The sequence below is a fragment of the Microtus ochrogaster genome, chromosome 2, assembly GCF_000317375.1.
Source record: "Microtus ochrogaster isolate Prairie Vole_2 chromosome 2, MicOch1.0, whole genome shotgun sequence".
Classification (NCBI taxonomy): domain Eukaryota; kingdom Metazoa; phylum Chordata; class Mammalia; order Rodentia; family Cricetidae; genus Microtus; species Microtus ochrogaster.
The window spans coordinates 69,152,880-69,173,303 of NC_022010.1; the positions used below are offsets into that span (position 1 = coordinate 69,152,880).

Here is a 20,424-nt window from a genome sequence, read left to right on the forward strand (position 1 = left end):
CATGTGCTTAATGCAATCCTCAAAATCCATCTCTGTTGGGATCAAGTTTCCAGGCTAAAAATGTTGCCCACAAATGGAGCTGAAAAAGAAATGGATTTATTTTGTGTTACTGTTTGGGGGGTTGGGAATTCACAATGATTTCAGCCTGACTTGTTAGAGATTTAGCCCAAGTTGGATGAAGTTTTGTGTGTGCCTATCTGGTGGGCTAGGAGGTATATAGAGAGGCCAGGATGATGAGTCATGGTTAAACCTACAAGGTGTCTTTCAGAGTTTCCCAACAGACGAAAGAAATGTGCATGAACTGTAAGCAGCTTGCGGTAATTTCCATTCTGAATGATCGGTGTCATAATGCCCTAAGCTCTTAAGCTGAATGAATGGAACCCACAAAGTATCTTGAGGAAGAAAGGGAAAATAATTACAATAAGTCACTCTTCAAATGGCAAATACAAATATTAAAGCAATGGGGATGGGGCATGAGCTGGCTATTGTTTCTTTTGAAAGTATGTGTCGCTCCTGATAACAGCGTCCACGTGGAACTGCAAACCCTTCTGCGTTATCCTTAGAGCTATGAACTGCCTTCGTTTAATGCTTGGATTGTGTGACTGCTGAAGCTGAGGGTTCCTCTATGGCAAAGTGCCTCATCCTTCCATGGTTTGGGTCCTCAATGGGGGCAATTGGGGAATAAGTAAAGACAGACACACGGCTACAAACATTTGAGCCTGGGTGGGCTGTCCTTGCCCTGATGGAGGAGCCACAGCACCCTGAGCACTGTGTGTTCATTATATGTGGTTAAATGGGAAGGCAGGATCATGGCATACAGTTGAACAAGGGGTAGGTTTAGCTTGTCTGTGCACGAGAGCAGTCTTTAGGTGTAAACATTGAGGGGAAAAAGCTATGGTGGATATTTTTTTATACCCTGTCAGTATTCACACACCAACCAGAAGAAGGCTTTGTCATGCCTCCAAGCCTTACCCAGAAAAAGTTTTGCCACATCCACAGGGCTGAGGCATCGGTCCCTACCATTGTGGTATCCATGTCAACGATACATATTCACTCAGGACTTCACTCGTGTCCCACAGCAGAGTCAAAAATCCCAATACCCGAACTTTCCAGTCTCTATATAGGATGTCAGAAATCCTCAATTCTTGCTTTCCTTTAACTCCTGACCCCAAACCTCTAAACAAGTGCAAATGAGTCCCAATTTCAGGCCAATGCCATCTTGTAACTAAGGGTTACAGGAGCAGAAGGATCGGGCATGGGCTCCTTGGCCTCTTCATTTCTGCATCGTCCTCTGCCCGGCTCCCTGCTCCATCCTGGGCTATCTGTGGCTTTATAAATGTTGGAAATATTTCCTACTTGGTTTGAGGCCCCACAAACAGGGTCTTTATAAGAAGAAAAAGTCTCTCAAACTGTGTTCTTGTCAGATACAACATGAAATCACTCAACTTTCACAACAGGACACACATAAGGAGATCATGGACAGTGGCCACTCCTTCACTATCTAAAGCTCAAAAGCTAAGTTCTAACCTCCAAATCCTAAGGGCCAATATAAATGACCCATGTATTATTATGTTCGTCTTCCTCCTCCCCACTCCTGTTGCCCAATTTTCCTTCTTTTTTTTTCCTGCAGTCCTTTTTCACTCTAGTGAGTGCTTGGCTTGCAGACATGAGTCGCTATGCCCAGCTCGACAGTTCCTCCGAGAGTGCTAAAACAGTAACCGCTGAGAACCTAGCACTGCCCGGGGTTTGTAACAAAGTTTCAGTCTCACGAGCCATGTCTAACACTCTCTGGCGTAATCTACTCACATGTGATCAAAGTTAAACTCTGACTTCTTGAGAGGAGAAAAGGGGACAGTTGTTCTCAATTGCTCTGTCTTTAGAGGGGAATCATAGCTATGTCCACAGTACAAGGAGATTAAAGGCTTAAGAAAAGACTTCATCATTGTGCCCCAACGTAGCAAATGTAGCAGCTCACTAATTCTTAGAAAGATGTGCACCTTTGTGATGTATATCAGACTTTAACCTTTTAGATTTCATGATATAGAGTCATGGGTTAACAAATAAACATGATATTAAGATTAAATTCATGAATGATGAAGTATACAACTGCATATTTACTCCGCATAAAACACTGATAAGGAAATAAGAGCATCATTATGCAAGGAGCGTCAAATCAGTAAACCGCAGAGAGAATGAACAGTTACCACTCCATAAACGAGTGGGAACATCGCATCCGTGGCCACCGGAGAAAAGGGACATAAACAGAATCGTGAATACCCAGGACGCGGCGCTCTGAAATGGATTTTCAGAGCCGGTAAACACTTCACTGGGCAAACTGCCAAGCAGAAGCCATCTGGTTACCAGATCTCCTCTGTGTTTGAGGAGAACTAACAGCAAAGCTTCTCATAGCACAACCTATCAAAATGCTGTTGAGGACTCGCAAGCCACACCTCCCTCCCTCTGTCTTCCCAGCCCACGCCTCCAACCAGCCACCTCAAAAAACACAGCCATGAGAAGTAAAAATATCAATAGGTTACCACGTCCAGCGAGAAGCAACTATGTTTAATAAATACAATACTTTAAAATATTTTATGTCTCATTTTCAAAGCAAGGAGAGGAAAATAAAAACAGCATGAAAGGGAAATGATGGGAAGGACCAGGGAAAGCAAAAACACAGGAAATGTATATATAGGAGAACTCAGAAGAGAGACTCTCTCACAAAGAGAAACAGTAAGACAGGGGCAAAGAGAAAGCGTTGAGAAGTAGGGGAGGTGGCAAGAGAGGCCAGTGGCTCTAACACAGAACAGTGCACAGACCATAACTGGCTACCTCCTTGTCACCTTATGATGGGAGCTTTTTAATTAGCCTTTACATTGCCATCGCTGTCTGCATCTATAAAATGGGCATTTTCCTACTTACTCTGTCAGAAACCCTATTTAAAAAGAATAGAGAGGGACTGGAGAGATGATTCAGTGGCTAAGATTACTAACTGCCCTTCTAGAGGACCCAGGTTCAGTTTTGAGCCCCTTGCTGCCACTCACAGCTATCAGTAACTCCAGTTCCAGAGGACCCAACTCCTGCTCTGGGCCTCCATGGGCACCTGGCGTGCACACGGTGTACAGACATGCATGCAGCCAGAACACTTATGCACACAAAATAATAAAATATTTTTAAAGAATTAAAAAAGGAGCATCCAGAAATCTCACAGTGAATGACGTTGCTCTGAGTTTGCCCTTCCAGTACCCAGGACTCTAATGCCCATCGGTTGAGTGAAATTGATCTGAAAGGCAGAGCCCCATGGAGCTAAATGCGGTCTATAAATAGACACACAAAGACTCAAACTGTGCCATCATCAGAGGTGACGCCGGAGTTCTCAAGCCAAGGTCCCACGACGACAAACTGGAAGTTTAGGGCCATGCAAACACCCAAGGGTCTCTAATATCACTACCAGTACCTGTGCAGGCTGTCCTTGCATAAACGCTATGGGTAAAGAGCCTCATGGTCGCTGCCTGTGCTGTTTCTCCTGGCCCCCATTTCAGAGCTCCTGGGAATATGTAGAGGTTGCACCCAGGATCTGACCCTGTATGGGGTGATGGAGTTGCAAGGATGAAACAGGTTGGAGACCTGAACTGGTACCTTCTCCAGCGGCATGAGGTCCCTGTACAGTCTCTGCCAGTGTCCTGTACTGTGTTCTTGCCTGCTCCTCCCAAAGAGCGGCATATCCAGAAGGCATTGCTGCCTCGGTAGATGGAGGTCTCCTGATAGGCATGTCGTTGATCCTGATAGGCCTAGAGTTGCCCTTCTTCTTCTGCCTCCATCTTGCCAGCGTCTCTCAGGCACATGTGTCTCAAGCCTCCTTTCCCAACCAGTGTCCCTTGTGGTCCTCAGGTCATCTGTAGGGGCCATTCTGCCCTGCAGGGGCATTCCACGTGGACATCACGATCATAGCACAGAGCCGGGAAAGGGCAGAGACTCCTCGGTGCCCTTGGGAAAGAAAGAAGGGAGTGGCAGCCCACAGCCTCGTTCTGAGAGGCTTCGGAAACTCTTCCTACCCAGCCAGGGAGAGACGGAGCGATCTCCAGAGCCAAGGACCCATCCTAGAGGTGCTCAAGAGTTCTCATCTCTGTACTTTAGAGGGGATTCCCACCCTGACTAGAGAGCCAGCTCCAATACAGCTCAGATTTGAAAATTTCCCCAGTCAAATGAAACGAGGAGATGAAACCGATTACAATCACCACACGTTAAATTAGCTCTATTAAAGCAAAGTGGTTTTTAATCATGTCTCCTAAGAGGAGCAGCTGGTGGAACTCTGGCATTGTGTTAAGGCACGGAACAGCGAGGGGGCGGGTGGCTTCATGCTCCATGCACAGCCTCTGGGGAGTCACCACCTAAAGCTCTATGGTGACCCGTCAGGTAGACACAGGTGGCAGGCACAGGCCTGCGAGGCTTCTCCTTCAAACCCCAGCATGCTCCTAGGTCTGAAGGACACCTGAAGGGTGAGCGAGCTCCCAGCAGGCCACCAAGGAGAGCGTGAGTGACCAACATAGGACAAAGAACACAGCAGGAGAGGTCTGAGACACAAGGACAGGAGCTCAGATCATAAAATGGCCGCAAACAGCTTGGACTCCTCCTTTGATTAAGGAGAGGGTGGTGCTTGGGTTTTAAAGTGGGTTACCATTTTAGAATGAGTCTACAAAGGCACCTATGGGGCAATTGCTGGTTGGACAAAAGTAGAGAGAAGCAGCCGGAAGCCTGGAGAACAAAGTGAAAGACTGCATGCAACCCCAGGGTGGGTCTACATGCACCAGAGAAGGCGGTGCCCAGCAGGAGAGGCGGAGGGCAGGAAGCAGTGAGACTTGTAGTTTCTGGGGCCTTGAGCTTAGGGAGGGCCCGGCTGGAGCGCGGGGGAGAGGGAGCATTGTAGGCCCTAGCAGGAAGGATGTGAGAAGCCGGTGCAGTGGGTTTGGATTTTAATGTGTTCAATTTGAGGTCTGCACAGTGGTAGGTACAGGCTTCACTGGTCTAGGGTTGTTTCTGTCATGCAGTCAGCAGCCATAAGGGAAGACTGGCCCCTTCTCTTGCTCAGTGGGCAGGCGTGAGTGTGCCAGAGGGAGGAAGCCAAGTGTTGCTGCCATTAAAAAAAAAAAAATGCTTCCAGGGCTCTGTACTAAGCCTGTTTAAGTTAGAGTTTTCATTGCTGTGAAGAGAAACTATGACCATGGCAACTTTTATAACAAAAATATTTAATTGGGGTGTCTGGCTTATAGTTTCAGGGGGCCAGTCCATTATCATCATGGCGGGGAGCATGGCAGTATGCAGGCAGAAATGGTGCCAGCTGCATGTTGGCTTGCAGGGAACAGGAAGCTAACAGTGACACTGAGTGAATCTTAAGCAAAAGACATCAAAGCCCACCCCACACTCCAGCAAAGCCACGCCTCCTAATAGTACCACTCCCTATGAGATTATGGGGGCCAATTACATTCAAGCGACCACAAGGCCCATTTAGTGGGACTGAGCTATCTCCCACTACCACCCTCAGCACAACCACCGATCTCTCAGGCTCACACTCAGAGAGCTACAGCATCATTTAAACTGCACCTGAACTGGAACTCACCCTTCAGGATTACCGGATTCTTTTCTGGGTGCCAAACACCACTTCTGGTAAGACAACCCTCCCCCGACCCCAGGACTCACCTCCATGGGAATCTTCCACCCGCTGGAGTAACTAGATAGTCACGGCTTTTGCTCCAGCTGTGGCCTCTGACTGCTGCAGGGCAGGCATTCCTATGAGTCTTAACTTGCTGGCCACTGAGAAGAGCGGCACTCCCCTTGCCATGAAGTTCACACTCTTGCATTGTCCACACTGGCTTCCTCTCACCACATGGATCCCGCTGTCTCCGCTATAACCCCGACTGGATAATGACGGGCATGTGGAATGGAGGCTAAGGGAAGCCACCTCAGAGAGACAGGAGACCCCACTGTTTGTGCACCCAGATCACAGCACCTCCACACGGTACATCATTTCAGTTTCACCCTTAAACTAAGGTGGGGTGGCAGCCTCTTACCTGTCTACAGTATGAGGAACTGCTGTATTCCCCCTGTAAGACCTATGACCACCTGGGCTGGGGAATGGCTTGCTGCACAGGTATGAGGACTGGATCGCCAGAAAGCACATGAAAAGCACAGAGTACTGTTGCGCGTTTGTATTTCCGGTCTCCGGAGCACTTAGGTCATCAGCCCGGTCAAGGAGTGAGAGACCCCGCCTCATAACACAAGCTAGATGGTACTTGCTGAATGACACGTGCACACACATGCATGCAGAGGTACCCACATTCTACATGTGCACACAGAATTGCTACTGCTAGGAACACAAGATACACAAAACAGCAAAGCCAACAAGCACATATTGGTGCCATGCCTGAAATTCTTGAAGGTTATTATTGGTCTTCATTCAAATGGAAGTCAAGTAGACTCATTATCTCAAATATGTGATCCTTCCTCTTGGATCTTAGGAATCATGGTGACCCTCACCTTCTACAAAATAGCTGAGTAGGTAGAAAAAAATCCCTCTCTGACCCCCACCCCACAGTCTTTCTCTGATACTGAACCAATTAAAAACGAAATAGGCTCTGGAGTTTTCAACCTGAGCACCATCGACATTCGGATGCTGGCGTGATCTTACTCAGGACAGGATGTCCAGCAGCAGCCTTGACTTTTAACCCACTAGGTGCCAGTAGCACCCTCCTCGTAGATATGAGAGCCAAGTCTCCAGACATCGTCCGATTTGTACTGGGGGATTCAGGGAGGCGAGATAGTTACTTCTAGTTGAAAGCCTGAAAGCTGGGTCTGTACTGAAGCAGGAAGGGCACCGGACAGCAGGGGGCAGAGGAAGGGAGGGCAGGGGAGGGCAGGGGGCAGAGGAAGGGAGGGCAGGGGAGGACAGGGGGCAGAGGAAGGGAGGGCAGGCAGCCCCTGTTTTTCCTTTCACAGGACTGACAGGAGTTTGTTCTCGACTCCCACGCCCTCCCCAAGCCCACTAGCTCCACTGGCAGCCATCACACTTCCTCTCATGAGCTTCTTTTTCCATGATTGATTCAGAAATGGCCAACGAGAGCCATTCCTGGAAGCCATCTGCTCGGTCACCTGACTTTGGAGAAGCCTGAGCCATTAGCATTCCTTTCTTATGATACACCTGAGCCTCGGGCCTACTGAGAGAGAATGTTCCTGAGGGCAAACAGGAACGGCACAGCCCTGGAGACTGGCAGCCACACGGAGCAGGCGAGGGGGTGGCAGAGGAAGCTGGCTCTAGAGCACGGTTGTCATTCTGTCCCGGAAGCTGGGATGAGTGGCATTCCTCCCTAAACAGCAGTTTTTAGGACCTGCCTATTGACTTTCCTCGCTCATTGCTCATTTACTTCCTCAAGCTCTTCCTCACACCAAACCCAGCTTGCGGGCATCCATGTCTTCCCTGCCCCCTGCCCTCCTCATTTGCTTCTGTCAGTCCCTGTCCCAGAGGCACCAATGTCATGTGCAAAACCCCCAATTGGCATCTAGCTCAGCATTTACCCCCATCGCTCGGGATCACAGGGATCGTGGTCCTTGCTCAGTCTTCACTTCCTTGATAGTGAGTAACCACCGACAAAGTGGCCAGCCCAGCTTGACAGCCAGGAGGCAGTGGCCTGAGCCATGATGCCACCACCATTTGCAGGCCCAAGCTCTGGGCCACCACTTCCAGAAGTTCTGAGCCCCTCTCTACCACCGCCATCTCCTGGCAATGACACCTCCAGCCCTACAGGCTTCTCTTTAAGCTAATGGGGCTCCAGACACAAACGCAAAATGACCTTTCTCCAAAGCCGGAGCCCTTGCTCACAAGGAGGGGGGCAGAAACTCACCCCCTACTTGCAGTCCAAAGAAGACAGTAAATGTGTTTTAGATTCTCTCCCCACGCTTCTTCACTTCCCCCTCACACCACCCTGTCATCAACCCCGCCTTCCTGTCTAACCCCTCCATCCTCCCCACTTCCCATCCCAGGCAACCCCATCTCACTGTCCAGCCCCTCCTTCATCCCACCCCCCACCCCCAACATCTGCTCATCTCACTGTCCAGGCCCTCCCTCCTCCCACAAGCTGTCACCTGACTCTGAGAGCCTGCTCCACCCTCCTACCACCTGCCAAGCTCAGGATCCTTCCCTTCCTTCCTCCCACAGCTTCATCCCCCTCCCTGTATCAACCACTGAGAACAACAGGTTTCAAGCCAGACAGAGGGAGAAGGAGAGAGGAAGTCTCCCACAGTGGTGCAGGTCCCACTTGGGTTGGGAGGCTAGAGTTTGAGATACCAAAAGCTTTCTTTCATACCCTCATGAGCAGAAAGGGAACCTGAAAACCAAGGCCCATAAAATCAACATACCTGGGCCACGGTCCTGAACAAGGGTACAGGATACCTAAGCAGCCACCCAAAGATGTAGCCCACCCACAAGCAAGGCACTTTCAAAGGAGCTGGGCTCCCGTGATGTCCTGCAGATGGGAGTGGGGGGGGGTGGCTAGGGTGAGCAGAAGAACACTGCATTTTAATGTCTCAGACACCTCAGAGTATAACAACCAAGACCACTGGTTCTGGCTTCTCATTCAACCCAGCCCACTTGGACAGTCCCCAGCCCTTCCAGGGAACTTGCATCAATAATCTGCTGCCTTCTCCTTATCTTCCACACCCCTCTTCACCCCACTTCCCAACCTGGCTCTCCATCCCGGTGACAGATGTGTGTACTGAGCCGGTCTAAGGGCTTCCTGACTTCACCCAGGTAACGAATCGCCCAGTCGAGTGCGGCCCTAAGTGCGGTACAAAACGGGGCATGGTGCAGAACAGAGTGTGGCCCTAAAGGGGGAACTGGGCACTTAAGGGGCCGGGACGCGCCCAGAACGGGGCACGGCACAGAACGGGGTGTTGAGCAGTGCCGCAGGATCCCCCCTCCTCCTGTGTTGCTGGGGCATCTTTCTGGTTTGATTCCATTTTACTCTTCTCAGAAGATTCTAAATCTCAGGCCCAAGTGTACAGGGGCAGTAGCCTGGTGTTTAAACACTAACTCAGAAAACTGCTCTGCAGCCCAGAATTGCAGACATTCAAGTTTCTAGGTAATCAGCAGAATTCTCTGATGATGATGCTCTTCCATGAGGCCTTACAGCCAAGGTCTTTAGAGACATGGAGGTGGTGGCTACGGCACCACAAGGCTGTGGGTAAATCACTCAGGCCTCTTCTCTGAGTGTCTGCAAGTGAATGTCACAAAACTGCCCAGCAGGGTCGGAGCTAATAGTCATGTTCATTCAAAGCAATACCTGTGTTCATGTCTACAAGTATATATAATAAATTATTACATTGAATGTACATATGTGTGTATGTGCTAATAGGTGCATTGAAGGCTAACGTTACATGTTGAATATATATTTATATGTGAAAAGTTAGTGCATTGCAAATATAACAGCAATTATCCCCCACTGGGCATTCAATACAAACAGTCTTGTTATTCCTCATAGATCACAGTTTGCTCTTCATTATCAAGGCCCTTATAAGAATAGCTAGTGTCATTGGGCTGAGGAGATGTCTCAGCTCATACAGTTCTTGCCACAGAGGTGTGGGGCCTCAGTTTGATGTTCAATGCCTGTGTAAACACCAGCTGCCATGGCAGGTACCTGTCATCCCAGTGCAGTCATGGGTGGAGGCGGGGTGAGGTGAGCTCCAGGTTCAGTGAGAGACCCCGCCTCAAAAAAATAAGGTGGAGAGAGACCGAAGCATCTGGCATTGACCTCTGGTCTCTACCCACCCCCTCTCTCTCTCACACACACACACACCCCAAAATTTCTATAAAAGAAAGATTATTCAGCTCAAGTCTCATCAGCTTATTCTTTATTGGATTCTCTCAAAGATCCAAGGGTTATGTTCTGCAATTTCAGAAGCTCATATAAGATACTAAAAAAGAAATCATTGCTGACCAACGTCCACTACGGTCAGCATTTTAATATGCCGTGTTGTTTTCACTAGCGATGCCTGCACTTTGAATACACCTACACTCCACCTGTGAGGCTAAGCAGCAGAAATCCTTTCCATTTAGCATGCGTCAGTGCCCACCCTGTGCTGTGTGTTTCCTGGACCAGATGACGGACTGCGGGGGGGGGGGGGGTTCCTGGGCTCAGCCAGCAACCACCCTGCCCTGTCTAGAAAACACTACTTAGCTGTAGTCAGCCACTGTGTCTGTTTTCTGTCTGTTCTTCTGCAGTGATGGAGAGGAGTCTATCGCAGAGATAAACATGAGATGAGTTAGAGCAGGGGGCTAAATATGATCAAAATACTGGGATTCTCAGAGGATAAAAATATCTTTAAAAGGCAGCTATGGTGATTTGTTGATCATCAAGAAAAATAAAGTCAATACTTTCTGCAAAAGAACAACTTTTAAAAATACAGAAATCTCTTTTGAAATTGTTCTCTCCTCTCCAACTTTTTGGAAGCGTTCAAGAAGGATGGACGTTAAATATTCCCTAAATGTTTGGTAGAGTTCACCAGTGGATATGATTGGTTCCTGGCTTTTGTTCTTTGGGAGTCTTTGAGCATGGATTCCCTGTCCTAACATGATATTGGTCATCTCAGAACTGCTGCTTCCTCTTGATCGATCTCATTAGGATTTAGATTTATAGAACCCACTGGTTCCTTCTAGATCATTCTTGTGCTCATGTATCATCAACCATAGCTGACTCTCATGAGCTTTGAGCTGTTGCTCCACTCCGAACTCCTCCGTCCTCACGGCTCGTCTTAGGCCTTCTTCCCTTTTCTTCTCCAGATGCCTACAGCTTGTTCTGTTCTATTTATCTTTTCAAGAAACTGACACTTGGCCCCCATTGTTCTTGCCTATTGTTCTATAGTCTCCACGCCTGCTGTTCCAGTTGTGACTGTTTTCTTGTTCTTTGGTCTTGGTTTGTCTTTCTTTTTTCTAGCTCCCTGAGGTTGTGGAGGTCTTTTCCATCAATTCTCACATTTATTGTTGTACCCCTTCCTCTTGGGAGCAGTTGAGCTGGTTCCCATAAGTTTTGATACACCTCGTTTCCATTTTCATAGAAAACATTTGTCTCTTAAGTTCCTTCTGTGAGTCAGTGGCTGCTCTGGGATGTTGTTTGACTTGCTCACAAGTTTTCCACTTTCCCTTTTGCTAGTCTCCCTCGCGTTCAGCTGCTGTGGCTGGAAAAAGACTCATGTGATTGCAAAGCCTATAAATTATTAAGAGTCGCTTTGTGTCCCAACCTGCGGTCTACACAGAGAGGGCTCTGCACACTCTGGAAGGAGAGCGTGCTCTGCTGCTTAGATGGAATGCTCTGTGCTTTTCTGTTTGGCCCATTAGGTCGGAGTATGGTTCATTCCTGCTGGTTCCATATCGATTTTTCTATCGAGATGATCAATCCATTGCCAAAGAGCAAAGCAATGAAGTCCTCTGCGGCTATCAAGCCTGTTTGTCTTCTCAAGTTTGCTTACATATCTGAGACCTCTAACACTGAACGTTTTTATGTGCTGAGAAGCTGAACTCTTTACCACTAAAGAATGCCTTCACATCGCACGTGACAGTTCTTGAACTCGGTCTTAGAATGTCCACTGCTGTCCTCTTTTGGCTAGCTTCTTGTCTCTGTGCCTGGTCTCCCTTCTGGGGTGGCATTTTCATGTGAGAGGGCGATGTGTGGAACTCTGTGCGGCAGGAAATGTTAGGAAGCCCTGTTTCACCAACATGTACATATTCTCAGGAGCCCTCTATCATGGCAATTCTGGTCACATGATTTGTGCTGTCACGCAAGCACAATCCAAATGCTCATTAAAATCGGGTGACTGGGAGGTGAGGAGATGGCTCGGGAAGCAAAGTGTCTGTTGTAGAAGCATAAGGACCTGAGTTCAGAGCCCCAGCGCCAACACAGAAAGCCTGTATGTGAGCAAAGCATGCTGATAAACCTGTAACTCCTGGGGGAGCGAGAGAAAGATCAGTAGGGTTTCCTGGACAGTCAGCCTCCCAGCAAGTTCTGGGTTCCAAAAGACCCTATTTCAAAGAATGAAAGCAAGGAGGAAGACACCCAGGGTTGAACTCTGGCCTTCTTTTGCTCATGCAAACACACCAACACACACACACACACACACACACACACACACACACACACACAGAGCTGACTCTGATATCTAGACAGTGGACCCTCTCCTCAGTGACTAATACTGAGTTCTTTATCCTCAGAAAGAGAACAGAATTTATCTCAAATGCCACCAGAAGACCCTTCCTCACTTGGTAAGCCAACAAAACCACAGGTTCTGCCATCTAATTCAAAGACAAACCAATGTTTTCTCCTGTTGATCTTTCTTTTGGCAATCTCTCCAGTCAGGGAGATCATAATTACATAGTTTATTTAGACAGGCCATCTTCCACACAGCTCCATAACCAATGGTCATTTAGAAACTTCTAGAAGAAAGGGCCAGACAGCCTTCCTGAGACTGGAATCCCAGGTTACAGGAGCTCCTAAGTTGGTTTTAGGATCCTGGCGAGTATCTGGTCCTGAGGTAGAGAAAGGAATCATCTTCCTTCCTTCATATTCCTGAGTACGGTCTCATTCTCCAGTCACGAGGAGGAGGGACCATCGGTAGACCATGTGGTACACATTCCATATTGTGAAAACCAGCTTCCCAGTCTGAAACACCACATAAGACACTTCAAGTGTGCCTCGTCCACCAAGGCTGTTCTGCCAAACTTCCACTCAAGTGGGCAACCCCCGGATGGGTTCGCCTGGAGACAGTCAGTCCAGCATTTTAGCTCCATCTCCTGGGAAGTGTTGTGAATCATAGCCTAACAACAGGCTCGATAACACTTCCTACGTGTGGGTTCTCCCCGGCGCCTCCCGCCAGCTCAGATAATGGAGGCATACATAACTTGAAGAGCTGATGACTGCTAGGGGTTTCACTTGGAAAGCGCTGCCTTCTGATCCAGGGTGATGGCTTGATGAGTCTGGGTTTCCTTTGGGGAGCAGAGCAGAACACTCGGGAGCTAGGAGGAGGTGGTGACAGCTGAATGGTGCGGAGCCACCGAAGGGTTCACTGTGAATCACCAGCCAGGGGCACTGGTGATGCTTTGACTCTGAGATAAAACAAAAGCACTTTGGAAAATTCCTCCTGCCCCATGAATCCCCGGCTTCTGAAGGCAGAATGCCCATCTGGGGACTGGCCTACTGGACGCTTTACCCATAAATACACAGTCCTCGACATGAAAGAGCTTTGTATTTAAAGTCTCTGAGGTGTCTGACCGCCACTCACATCAGGGAAGAAGATCCTGGGTAAACTGATTATCGGTTCCAGGTAAGGGGAGAGAAACAGAAGCAGGTCAGCAGTAAACATGCCCAAACACCCACACCGAGGAAATGATCTCCGTGTAGAACCAGAATTCAGAGAGACAGAATTCAAGAAAATAAGCAATTAAACTTGTAGCTTTGGAAGAGGACAAAGCTTGTGAGCCTCAGTGGTTTGATGCACTTTGGCAGAAGTCAAGACAAATGACGAGATTAACGATACGGTGTTTGATGGCTGTGCCAGAGAGGAGATGAAAATTTGACCACGATGAATCTAATTCTGCAGAAGAGATGAGGTTTGTCAGAGGCTTGTCAATCATTCCCAAACTGTGACATCATATAACTGTGCCCTATCTGGTACAGCTTCCTGGGTTCTGACATTAAGAAACAGAAACCCTTAGTGATGGGATTTCTTTAGTAATGTAAGAGTCTTCCTTATACTGATAAGACAATTCCTGAATGGTCCTGGGTAGCTTCAGGATGCACTGACCAAGCAGGACCTCTAGGAAGAGAGGGGAAAGGAGGCTTGAGTCTGACTTAGGGACCAATGCTTTGGTTTTCCTTGCTCATGCCTAGGAGTAGAACCCCAGTAAGAAAGCATTGTAAGCATGGAGTTGTTTGTGTACCTAGATAAGCCCTGACCCCATGGAGTGGGGCATGAAAGCCCCAGGCTGCCAGAATTCACCAGTGAGCATCCTCCATCATGAAACAGAGAGTTTGTAACTGGCCATCCCTCTTCACAGGTGGGGGATTTGTCTCAGGAACTACAGGCACCAAACCTTCTTGGAAGTTCGAGTCCCTGATATGAAGTGGGTGTGGTATATACACAAGAACAAGCATACATCCTCATGGGGTCTTAAATCTCTCTGGATGCCTTGTTCTGCCTAGAGTAAGTGTCATGGAAATAGTTGTGAAACTTTGTCTTTTAGAAAATAATGACTGTGCCGGGGATGGAGGGGTGGGGGTGCTGGTACCTGCTTAGCAGGGAAAGGATTTTTTTTTTCTAATCCTTACTTGAGGGAGCCCAAGGCCAAAGACAGCACTGTGTTGCACTTTTGTAAGTTTCCCTGGAAGAACGGAGCCTATAGAATGTTTAAATACTAGAAGGAGCTTTGTCAGATTGGCTCCTGTGACGCTATGGGTGTCACAATGGCTATTTTCACAGTGAGGAATCTGAGACGTGGTAGTTGCTAGTCCGTGGGCCTGGGTGCCTCAGAAGTCCCAGTCCCGTGCTGCGGAAGTAGAAGAGAGGTCCTGGTCCGCACTTGTCCCCAATAGTCCCCACTGGTCCACACTGGAGGGCCAGCGAGGCTAGGTTCCAAAGGCATCAACACTGCCCGTGGCAGCAATGGTGGGGTGGATGCCCTCACCAGCGGGAAACACAGGCAAGCAGGCTCCAGCAACAGATCTGTCATAAACCCTCACACATGGGGGCCATCCCCAGATGATGCTGCCCACCTGGATTAGATGAAATTTATCTTTCCAGGAAATATCCTTACAGATCTGCCCAGGCAAGATTAATTAATCACTGCACTATCCACCCCGAGGGGGTCAAATGAGAACATTAGGATTTGTAACCAGATTCGTGAAAAGGAGGAAGGCCAAGTGTGCAAATGACCTGGGACCCCTGGTGTGTAACCTGTACCTGCAGTCAGGGAGGAGCTGCAGAGAACAGCCCCAACTGTGCAGAATCCAAGGTGGCTACACCTTGCAAAGGAGCTGGTGTATAGGCAGTTAGGAAGGGAGTGTTCCAGAACCTTGTTCTAGCCTCCCCTCAGCTTCCTGGCCCTCCTGACCTGGGAATTAAGATGGAACACAGTGGAGAGATAGCAGACAGGAAGAATTTACAACAAGGTGAAGAGGGGATACCTTTAGGAGGCGTCAGAAGACAGTGGCAGAAAGGATTTGCCAAGTTCCTTCTGTAAGCACACTTCTTAAGTCTCTAAACACTGCTTCCTGGGAGGATGCCTGTTAAGAGAAAGAAGCATTTACATCTTTGTTCTTTACCAGACATCCTCAGCGGTGTCACCTTACACCGTCAGGCAGTTCAGGATGTCATCCGGACTCGGCCAGAGGTAGGCCGCAGATGCTGTTGTTCTGAGTGGGAATCAGTGTCCAGCCATTTCAGTTCCTCCTGGTGTCACAATCACTGATTATGAAGGAAGTCCATCCTTGATTGCTTTCATGCCTGCTAACATCTGATTAGCTACCTCAGGGAACATAGTTATAGATGTTGGCTTCTTCTCCACACAGTAGCACCGTTCCCATTACTAAAACAAAGTACCTGAGAGAACCAACTTAAGAAGATGAGAGCTTTATTGATTTGGCTGACAGTTTTGAAGATGTCAGCCCTTAGTCTGGCAGGCCCATTGTGTGGGGGCCTGTGACAGAGAAATAAGGCACGACAGGAGAGAGTGGGGAGACAAAGCCACTTACCTCCTGGCCACAGAAAGAAAAGAGACCAAGGTCCCACCATCCCACAGTCCTCTTCAAGTACATGCCCCCAGGGACACAGAACCTCATCCTGGGTCCACCACCTCCCAGGCCTACTACACACAGGCTTTGGAGGACATTTTAAAAGCAAACCCCAGCCTTTATACAGAGACATTCTGACAATGGCATTAAAGAAGACAATAATAGAAGATGACAAAGCCATAGCAGTTCACCCAAGAAAGGAAAGGTGACAGCTAATTCCATTCAGAAATGAGGTTTAGTAGGAGAAAGGGCCTCAGGCTGCAAGGTCAAGGGGAGAGCATTAGACAGAAAACTCTGTGTGTGTGTGTGTGTGTGTGTGTGTGGTGTGTAGTATGTATGGTGTGTGTGCGTGCGTGTGGTGTGTGTGTATTTGTATGCACATGTGTGTAGTATGTGTGTGGTGTGTGTAGTGTGTGTGTACACATGTGTGTGTGCTTGTGCACTTATGTGTGACATGATAGATACAGAAGGAAGGAGGGACTCCCTTTAAATTTCACAAAAGGAGATTCATTAAGAATGAGAGAAAGAGTCAGTCACCATGAGATGGGGGTAGGGGGAGGTGAGCGTGACTGGGAAATCTAGAGGTGCCTCTTCAGAGAAAACTCTTCAGAATAATCTCCCCCCACAATCCAGAGAACTAAAGAAATAACAGACTCTGGTGAGTTTGGGTGATTGGCAGGAAGTTTGACCTCATGGGATTTAGTTCAACATAGTACGCCTGACGAACATCATGAAGGAGTCAGTATCATACACAGATTGACAGCCGTCAGGTCCCAGCACAGAGAGCTGCCTCACTCCCTGTCCCAGAGGGTGTCTCAGGGAAGCTAGGCCTGACTCGGGCTGAGAGATCTGGCCTCTGGAGAGAGGCCATTGTCTTTAAAGGGCCCTGCTCATGTTCTGGCAAGCTGAGCTTTGTGGGGAAGGAGAATTTCCACACAGTTCATTTTCACTCACAATCATGAACTCTCAAAATAATCCTGATTCTATCTTGGGCCCTTTGTCTCTAGCAGAGGCGATATTATGTCTGGGCCGTGCGAAGTTAAAAATGTATGCCAGCTTTTGAATCTCTGTTCTCTCTCGCTTCATCTCTCCGTTCATTTTCTTAGATTTTTTTGAAAGAAAAAAGTTACTTAGAATTCAGTTGATATCATCTAGATGTCCTTTCTTAATAACCAGTTGTTTGGGGTTTTGTTTTAAGAAAATGAACCCACTGTCAGCCACTTTAAGCATTTGCCTCACTGATGGGGGTCCTGGCTCGGATGAAAACCAATAAGCATGAAGCTGCAGGGAGGGTGTGCCGGAGGACTGTCAGAGTCACCAGCGGGGTTCACTATCTGAGTGGAACAATGGCTCGGGGAAGTTACTTTGTCCCTAAAAAAGTCGTGGCCCTTCAGATTTGTTGGATGGGATTTCCATCTCTGAGCGTTCTCAAAATACCGTGGGTGGGTGTTTTAAACGCCACCATTATCACACTAGAGAACAATGTTGGGCTGTGTGACAAGGACACCCCAGCCCAATTCTGCAAGCACAGCCACCTTAGCACATTCTGTCTCTGCAAGGATCTGATGGGGGGGGGGTCTTTTTCCTTCTTGGGGGCAAGAATGGCTAATGAATTGAAATTTAGAATTATTCACCATTTCCTGCCAGGAAGGTTAAAGAAGGATCCACAAAAGGAACAGTAAACAAAGCGAAAGCAACAACAAGCCGGGGCCAATGTCCAGTTGGCCCACTGAGGGAGGTGTTGCAGAAAGCTGCTAACCAATGCAGCCAGCATCAGTAACCCTGGAGGAGCTTCGGAGGGTGCCAGTGCACACCTGTGGCAAGTGCACTGGATATTAGCTCACCATTACGCTATCATCGTTATCTGTTAATCTATTTACAACTTCCTGTCTAACCTTTGAAGTCCAGCAAGTCTAACAGATTGCTCCTCTTGCCAGCGAGAGTCAGATTGTTTTGAGCCTTATCAGGAGTGTGGAAAGGTTGACTATGCATTTACTGGAGCCTACAGATCAATTCCCTAATACAGAGAAGACAGAGGAAGGAAAAAGACAAAAAGAAAATTGTAAGTCACCAGGGATAGTTCTTTTGAAATCATTGGATTCTTCTAGGTGAACTGAAAAATATCGAGGGAGGGGAGGAGCAGGGAGGGGCATTATGCCAACACCAGACATCTAAATGGCTACTTAGTTATTGGAGAGTCTTGTCGTTATGGAGGAAATTATCATTTTAAAGTGACTATATTGCAGGTTACTAGGGAGACCTCTATTTAGTGACTCTGTGAGGGGACCCCCCCCAAAATTGTCCAAATATCTAAACTGGGACCCTGGAAACTTTGTGAAACTCAGCACCCTGAACCATTCAGCATTCTGTAGCTACTTAGAATCTGGAGGGATGGAGCTGTGTTCTGTAAGGTCCTGGTGTGCACTCCATGAAGTGGCCTCATTCGCCGCCTTGGGGATTATGTATTCACATCACAGCAGCCTGAGGGATGGAAAGCCGTTTCCATGGAGATGCTCCACAGCTTTGCTGGTTCTCCCCACAGAAAGGAAAGAAACCACCCAGCATTCAGTGCACATACACACACACACACACACACACACACACACGGTAAACCAGTTGGCTGTCTATCACAGAAGCTGTTCAATGACTAAGACAGAAGAAGTTCCAGGAGTTGAGCTCAGGACCTGGCTGGGGAAACATCTGAGGGAAACAGGATCTCTTTAAAGCTCTGGAGCCTTTGAGTTAGGTAGTGAGCTGAGGAAGGAAAGAGTGTACTGTTTTCATGGGCATTTGGAGTACAAGGCAGATAAACCTCAACAAGGGCTATGGGGAGCGGGCATGACTTCGCTGATGAAGAACACCTGGACTGAGGTGAGCTAAGAACCAACCCTGCCCAGGTGCTTCTCAAAACACCTGCCAGCAAACACACAGAGGGGTTGAGCAGCAATGCATGGGCAAGACTGCTTTCTAAGCCAGGGATTTCAGAAACAATGCAGCTGTTTTAGTGTGAACTTCTGCAGGAAGAGCTGGACTCAGTCTAAAGGGGTTGTGGGGATGGCTCTCCGTCCCATAAAGAAACCCTGCTGGAGAACGCGGGAGAGTTTCCCCTATATTACAGGGCTGGTCTCTGTCGTGGTCTCAGCACAATTGTTGGTTACCTGTGTCTCTGACTTCAGGGAAATTTCTGACCTGTTTTCTTGTTTATAACACAAAATGAATAAACTAACAAGCACACAAGGCTTAGGATTTTTCCCCAACTAAAACAGTTATTTTTCTCACTAATCCTTCAATAGAGCCTTTGAACTTGCAAGCAGTTGTCTTTGTGCTGGAGGGAGGGGTTGGTGAGCCATGGACAGGTTAAAAGAATTCAGGAGATGCCACGGTGGGTAAAACACTTGCTGTACAAACCCGATGACCTATGCTCTGATCTCTAGAACCCACATGACAGCAGGACACAGTGGTACATGTCTGTAACCCAGCACTTCTATGGGAAGGCAGGAGAAGGAAAATCCCTAGGAAGCGGGTGAGCCAGGAGCCTAGAGATCAGAGCTCAGTGAAAACAAAACAAAGACTCTTCCTCAACTAGGTGGAAGGCAGGGCTAGCAGCCAGGGATGGCCTCTGACCTCCACACAGATGACGTGGAAAGTGCACGCACACACACACACACACACACACACACACACACCATACACACATACATGAAAGTAAACATTTTAAAAGAAAGGAAGGAAGTTGGTCGTTATTTCTCAGATCGCTAGGAAGGAACAAACCAGGATCCATATCCTGGTCATCCCCCTGCTGTAGTTCTTTACTGTAACACTAGGAAGTACTTAGCTGCTTCATTCTTTTTAAAAAGATTTAGTCTAAAATGTGTGTGCACACACATGCTCACAGGCACAAAATAACCAAGAGACCAGAAGACTATGTCAGATCTCCTGGAGCTGGAAAACCACTTATCCTCCCAACACGGGTCCTGGGCCCCCAGTCTAGCCCTCTGCGAGAACGGCCGGCACCCTTAGCCGCTGAGCCAGTCTCCAGCCCTTTGAGCTTGTTCTGCTCTGACACGGGTTGTCATGTTTGATCTTGACAGCAGTTCTCTGACGGGTGATGAGACGAGAAGCCTGGGGACACAGAGAGGCTAAACCGCTTTTCAAAGCTGTGCAACTGGAATGAACTGAGACAGAAGTTGAGCACAGGCTTCGGACCCTGAAATAGGACCAGGGATCTGAATATGTGAAGGAAGTGACCTGAGAAGGGGCCACCCACCGGAGGGACCTTAGCCAATGCCACAGCACGGCATCTCTTAAGGACATCACAGATTGGGGTGCGGTTAAACTCTGCTGATAGTGGTCCACTTGGCTGACCAGAACACAGAGACCCAATGACTTCACGCAAACAGGACTGTGAGCAATGTGCACAGCACACTAACCCCAGCATGTAAGCACACCCCAGTAGTGTGCATAGCACACTAATCCCAACGTATAAGCACACCCCAGCAGTGTGTACAACCACACTAACCCCAGCGTGTAAGCATACCCCAGCGGTGTGTACAACCACACTAACCCAGCATGTAAGCACACCCCAGCAGTGTGCACAACC

The 20,424-nt window shown here is 48.2% G+C and overlaps 1 protein-coding gene across 4 annotated transcripts in view; it reads left to right on the plus strand.

Moving 5' to 3' along the window:
* The window catches only part of Kcnj6 (potassium voltage-gated channel subfamily J member 6), a 241,392-nt gene that overhangs the window by 54,359 nt on the left and 166,609 nt on the right, over positions 1-20,424 (plus strand). The window lies entirely within an intron of this gene.